We start from the raw sequence: 7500 nt of genomic DNA on the forward strand, positions 1-7500 counted from the left end.
CCAGTAGCTGCATGGATGGACTGATGAGAAAGGTGTGTGTGTGTGTGTGTGTGTGTGTGTGTGTGTGTGTGTGTGTGTGTGTGTGTGTGTGTGTGTGTGCAGAAGTGATGCAGGAATTTATGGCTGAGTCAGACACCACCAGACACAGAGATGGGACACCACCACCATAGCCCCCCCATCCTGTATATGACAACTAGGTAAACACACACACACACACACACACACACACACACACACCTTGACCTCTTTCATAGTGATCACCTTTCACCAACAGTCTGATGAACAAGGTTGCTGAAACTGTGTGCTGACAAACCGAAGTGTTGATTCCTGCAGTCGCTGCCACACATTGCAGAGCCCCGGTGAGGTGCGGCTCTTGCAAGTCTCCCAGGTTTTCTTCTACTTGCTCTCTGTGACATCACCTGCAGGGGGACACACACATCAGTGTTCCTGTCACATTATGGGCATCACACTGAACTCACAAGTCAGGTCCACATTCACAAACCCTCAGCTTTCTTACTAAGACTATCTTCCAAGGCCACAGAGACAATCTGATGGGTTCCCAAGACTGTTTCTCCTGTTAATGAGTTAGAAATATTGTTAATCTCTCACTTGAACCATAAGCACACCTCTAGATACCTGTGTAACTTATCAAAAAGGGCCCACATTCAGAAATACTCTTCCTTCCTACCATGAATATTTTCCAAAGCCACACACATGATCAGCCATGTCCCTAAGGCTGCTTCTCCCTGTTAGTAAGGTGGAAACATTGTTAATCTGTCACTTAGAAACTCTTACAACTTCAACTAGAGCCTCTGAAATGCAGCAGAGATGCAGCACATAAGTATGAATGAGTATGCTTCTCAGTTCAGAGATTAACACAGTACTTCACAGCACAGAAGGCACAGCACAAATCATTTGGCAGTAGACACCTGCCAAAACGATAATTACTCCCAGTGAGGTCTAAAGCACTGTTCAGGGGGTGCTGTGAACTTATCATTAAACCCAGCTGTGACCTCACTGAACGTTTCCCTTTGTGTCTCACAACACAAGGAGGTAGTCACAGCCTGCCCTCTAAAGACAACTCTCTTCCTCCACACAAAAACTACAAGCACCTAATAACACACACACCCTTCACTCAAAAATTTTAAAATCATGGCGACTCCTACACAAGCCTCGGAATCCCCATCTGGGGAGGGGACCATAAATGTCCCCAGGTCGGACTGCCTTTCCGTCGACGACCCTAAGTGTCTTGACACCCCCCTCAACTTTTTCTTCATTAACTTGTGCAACATTCGCGGTCTAAGATCTAATTTTCAATCTGTAGAACACCACCTCTCCTCTTCTAAACCTCATCTTCTTTTCCTCACTGAAACTCAGGTGTCTGAGGCAACTGACAGTAGCCCCTTTTCTGTTCCCTCCTACTTTCTCTATCCTCATTTTCGATCCAAAGCTGGATGCTGCGTTTATGTGCGCAATGACTTAACCTGCTCTCGTGCCCACGCTCTTGAATCTTCCGAGTTTTCCACCATCTGGCTACGACTACAGAGTCATTCTCATACTAAATTTATCTGTGCTGTATACCTCTCTCCTAACTCCTCTGACTATAAGAAATTCTTTGACTACTTAACTTCCAAAGTGGAGCACATTCTGACCCTCTTCCCTTTTGCAGAGATCTCCATTCTTGGAGACTGCAATGTTCACCACCAGCTTTGGCTTTCCTCTCCCTTCACTGACCATCCTGGTGAACTAGCCTACAACTTTGCTATCCTCCATGACCTAGAGCAATTGGTGCAACACCCCTACTCGTATTCCTGACCGTCTTGGAGATACGCCCAACATTCTTGACCTTTTCCTGACCTCTAATCCTTCTGCTTATGCTGTCACCCTTTCTTCTCCGTTGGGCTCCTCCGATCACAATCTCATATCTTTATCCTTGTCCTATCACTCCAATCCCTCCTCAGGATCCCCCTAAGCGAAGGTGCCTCTGGCATTTTGCCTCTGCTAGTTGGGGGGACCTGAGGAGGTATTTTGCTGATTTTCCTTGGAATGACTACTGCTTCCGTGTCAGAGACCCGTCTTTGTGTGCTGAGCGCATAACAGAGGTGATAGTGTCTGGCATGGAGGCGTACATTCCTCACTCTTTTTCCTCGTCCTAAACCTTCTAAACCTTGGTTTAACACAGCTTGTTCTCGTGCTATACATGATAGAGAGGTGGCCCACAAAAGGTACGTTAAAGCCTTCCTTCACCAGAATCTCACGCACTTTATATTTCTGCCCGGAACCATGCCAAGTCTGTTCTCCAACTAGCCAAAAACTCCTTCATTAACAGAAAATGTCAAAACCTTTCAAGATCTAACTCCCCTCGTGATTTCTGGCATCTAGCCAAAAATATCTCCAATAACTTTGCTTCTTCTTCTTTCCCTTCTCTACTTCAACCAGATGGCACCACTGCTATCACGTCTATTTCTAAAGCTGAACTCTTTGCTCAAACCTTTGCTAAAAACTCTACCTTGGACGATTCTGGGCTTGTTCCTCCCTCTCCTCCACCCTCTGACTACTTCATGCCACGTATTAAAATTCTTCGTAATGATGTTTTCCATGCCCTCGCTGGTCTAAACCCTCGGAAGGCTTATGGACCTGATGGGGTCCCTCCTATTGTTCTCCGAAACTGTGCCTCCGTGCTTGCACCTTGCCTAGTCAAACTCTTTCAGCTCTGTCTGTCAACATCTACCTTTCCTTCTTGCTGGAAGTTTGCCTACATTCAACCTGTTCCTAAAAAGGGTGACCGCTCTAATCCCTCAAACTACCGTTCTATTGCTTTAATTTCCTGCTTATCTAAAGTTTTTGAATCTATCCTCAACAGGAAGATTCTTAAACATCTATCACTTCACAACCTTCTATCTGATCGCCAGTATGGGTTCCGTCAAGGCCGCTCTACTGGTGATCTTCTGGCTTTCCTTACTGAGTCTTGGTCATCCTCTTTTAGAGACTTTGGTGAAACTTTTGCTGTTGCCTTGGACATATCAAAAGCCTTTGATAGAGTCTGGCACAAAGCTTTGATTTCCAAACTACCCTCCTACGGTTTCTATCCTTCTCTCTGTAACTTCATCTCAAGTTTCGTTTCTGACCGTTCTATTGCTGCTGTGGTAAACCGGTCACTGTTCTTCTCCTAAATCTATTAACAGTGGTGTTCCTCAGGGTTCTGTCCTGTCACCCACTCTCTTCTTATTATTCATTAATGATCTTCTAAACCAAACTTCTTGTCCTATCCACTCCTATGCTGATGATACCACCCTGCACTTTTCCACGTTTGTTGACCAAGACACACTACCTCGCCTTATTATTTTGATATGCATAAGAAAAAAAAAAAATTCCCAGAAAATGCTTAAAAGACATTTTCTCCACTTCTGAACTGTACAACACACTCACGCCACTGAACAAAAAACCTTAAACAAGAAGAAAAAACAATTTCATATGAAGTGGATGAAAACAACAATTAAGTTTCCTTCACCCGTGTTATTGCCAAAGCCACACCACCTCACCTGACCGATTATTTTCACATAAACGAGAGAGCGAAAGCCTTCATCACCCCAGACTGTGAAAAAAGCAACAGATTACTTCTCCGCACTCCTGACCCCCGGGATCCACCCATGCCTTTGGTCAATAAACACTGCCTTCCTGACATTATTGGTTATTTGCACGTGAGCAAAACCTACATACTTATATAATGGATAAGAGGAAATAATGTTGTCTTTTCTTCACTGGAACGCTGGAATCCACTCGTCTCATTCAATGATATCTTATTTGATAAAATATTTTTACTTATACTAAACAAAAAAGAAAATCACCTTGGACAAGATATAAATTTTGCAACTTAACTTTTCTTCATTCGACCTCAGAAACTCACTCACAGTTTTTTGCCTCACCTCGTCGTCAGCAATTACTTCCTCTAAGAGAAAATACAAACTGATAACAGGAAATTCAAATCTACTTTGGTCTAACTAACGTGGAAAAGGCAACATACATTCCCTTCATCTTTGACATCCTGAATACACGTGTCTGATAAGCCAACAAACATCGCTTCATTCCGACTCGAGTAACCTATTTACCCTCCCCTAACACACTGAATAAACTATGCATTATTATTTTTGCAGCGACAAACAACGTATTTCCACTTACAAGAGTGCACCACAAGCTTCATTCACCGTCGAGTATGAAACAAAGGAGAAATAATGCTGCCCTCCCCCCCCCCCTTCCCTCCAGGCTGCTACAAAACATCATCATCCCTCAGACAGGCGTAACGCGACCCGCACTTTATATAAGGAACAATACTATGACCTTTCCCTCTCCAGGATCAAAAGGTTACCCTGTAGAAGATAGAAGTACACGAGGAGGGCACCACATCTAATCCTTCACTTCTACATTTCTACGTACAAAATATCACTAATAATTAATACAAAACTAAGCACCGACCCTCACTATGTAAGGAACAACATAATCCTTTCCCTCTTCAGGATCAAAACGATCAACCATAGAAGTAAACGAGGAAGGTACTCCATCATTGCCCTCACCTAAATTTCAATGTGCAAAAATATTAATAATGCAAGACTAAACACGTCATCAATTTAAACTGAGTTTCAGTATATGACCTGTGATCCTTCCATCCCTTTATTAATAAATATTTCCCTTAAGCAAAATGAACACGACTAGCAGACACACACTAACCATACACACCTAATTATAAATATATATATATATATATATATATATATATATATATATATTATATATATATATATATATATATATATATATATATATATATATATATATATATATATATATATATATATATATATATATATATATATATATATATATATATATATATATATATATATATATATATATATATATATATATATATATATATATCATGGATACACAGAAAAAGAATAAAAAGTTGATACTTTTTTTCCCCAGAATACAAGACCACTTAAGAGACCAGTAGGAGGTGAGTCAAACGTTGTAAGTGATTGCAGGAGAATTAGTCAAAAAAGCAGAATGTGTGAAACAAGCAGCAACAATATGTGACTTATAAAATCCCTATGAGAAAATAAATAAAATAATTTGCCTTGATACACGTGGCAGGTACAAACACATCTCACATCATCTTCAGACAAACTATAATCCCACACACACTCACTCACTTCACACAGGCAGCTGTACAATGACTTATTCTCACCCTCCAAAACACTGAAAATTATTCAATTTATTCCTCAAACTAGAATAATTTCTCTGAGCGTTATGAAATTGTCAGGTACAAGTTTCGAAACATACCTCTTAGTAATCAAATATTTCAAATATTTTAGTGTTTGCACTTTAATTTCCGTTCGGTAATAGCGTCTAGAGCTACTCAGGTGACGAAACAATTACTGTCGTGCCGTCATCTAATGGTCAAATGGTCGAAGTTCAACCAATAAATACAGTAATATATATTACAAAAAAAAAAAAAAAAAAAACAAATCTTGGAATTACATAGGAAACAAAAACATATCTTAGATTATGTTGGTAGTATTCTATACCGAGGCAATCTGCTGCCTACGTAAACACTACAGGAGGAGGCAGTAGACACCTGCCGAAACGATAATTACTCCCAGTGATGTCTGAAGCTCTGTGATCTTATCAATAACCCAGCTGTGACCTCACTGAACGTTTCCCTTTGTGTCTCACAACACGGGGGCGGTCACAGCCTGCTCTCTAAACACAACTTTCTTCCTTCACACAAAACTATATGCACACACACCCTTCACTCAAAGTTCTAAAGTAATATGGCGACTCCTACACCAGCCTCGGAGTCTCCATCTGGGGAAGGGACCACAAATGTCCCGAGGTCGGATTGCTCTTCTGGTATCGACCTTAAGACCTTAGTGTCTTGACATACCCCTCAACATTTTCTTCATTAACTTCTGCAACATACGCGGCCATACATCTAATTTTCAATATATAGTACATCACCTCTCCTCTACTAAACCACATCTTCTTTTCATCATTGAAACACAGGAGTCTGAGGCAACTGATGGTAACAAATTTTGTTCCCCTCCTACTTTCTCTATCCTCATTTTCGATCCAAAGCTGGATGTTGCGTTTATGTGCGCAACGACTTAACCTTTTCTCGTGCCCACACTCTTGAATCTTCCGAGCTTTCCACCATCTGACTACAACTACAGAGTCACTCTCAAACTAAATTTACCTGTGCTGTATACTTCTCACCTAACTCCTCTGACTATGAGAAATTTTTTTGACCACTTATCTTCCAAAGTGGAGCACATTCTGACTCTTCCCTTTTGCGGAGATCTCCATTCTTGGAGACTTCAATGTTCACCACCAGCTTTGGCTTTCCTCTCATTTCACTGACCATCCTGGTGAACTAGCCTTCAACTTTGCTATCCTCCACGACCTAGAACAAGTAGTGCAACACCCCTACTCGTTTTCCTGACCGTCTTGGGAATACGTCCAACATTCTTGATTTTTTTCGTAACCTTTAATCCTGCTTATGCTGTCACCCTTTCTCCTCCGTTGGGCTCCTCCGATCACAATCTCATATCTGTATCTTGTCCTATCGCTCCAGTCCCTCCTCAGGATCCCCAAAGGCGGAGATGCTCAAGCGTTTTCCATCTGCTAGTTGGGGGACCTGAGGAGGTATTTTGCTGATTTTCCTTTCGTGTCAGAGACCCGTCTCTGTATGCTGAACACATAACAGAGGTAATAGTGTCTGACATGGAGGCGTACATTCCTCACTCTTTCTCTAGACCTAAATCTTTCAAGCCCTGGTTTAACACAGCCTGTTTCCATGCTATACATGATGAAGAGGTGGCCCACAAAAGATATTTGAGCCTTCCATCACCTGAATTTCATTCGCTTTATATTTCTGCCCGGGAATCGTACTAAGTCTTTTCTCTAACTAGCCGAAAACTCCTTCATTAATAGAAAGTGTCAAAATCTTTCAAGATCTAACTCCCCTCGTGACTTCTGGCACCTAACAAAAAAACATTTCCAATAAATTTGTATCTTCATCTTTCCCTCCTTTACTTCAGCCTGATGGCACCACTGCCATTTCACCTGTTTCTAAAGCTGAACTCTTCGCTCAAACCTTTGCTAAAAATCTACCTCGGATGATTTAGGGCTTGTTCCTCCCTCTCCTCCACCCTCTGACTACTTCATGCCACCCATTAAAATCTTTTCCCCTAAGTGTTTTTTTTTTTTTTGTGACCTCATGACCTTTCGTTCGTGAGCCGCGGCTTTTCGTGCTTTCGTCAACTTCCCTGTGTATTATATGCTGATGACATTGTCTTAGTGACCGAAAGGAGAGGACAGCTGGAAAGAAAATTAGAAGAATGGAGAGTTGCTTTGGAAAGCAGAGGAATGAGGATTAGTAGGTCCAAAACTGAATATTTTACGACGGATACAAGGGGCGATCAACAGGCCACAATTAGACTG

At 41.6% G+C, this 7500-nt stretch overlaps 1 long non-coding RNA gene across 1 annotated transcript in view; it reads right to left on the minus strand.

Annotated features, from left to right (window-relative positions):
- The window catches only part of LOC135097178 (uncharacterized), an 18549-nt gene that overhangs the window by 4651 nt on the left and 6398 nt on the right, over positions 1–7500 (minus strand). The window contains exon 2 of the long non-coding RNA XR_010265437.1: positions 238–419. This is a non-coding gene — a long non-coding RNA (uncharacterized LOC135097178). The remainder of the gene's footprint in view (positions 1–237; positions 420–7500) is intronic.

Source organism: Scylla paramamosain, unplaced genomic scaffold (assembly GCF_035594125.1).
Source record: "Scylla paramamosain isolate STU-SP2022 unplaced genomic scaffold, ASM3559412v1 Contig13, whole genome shotgun sequence".
NCBI lineage: Eukaryota > Metazoa > Arthropoda > Malacostraca > Decapoda > Portunidae > Scylla > Scylla paramamosain.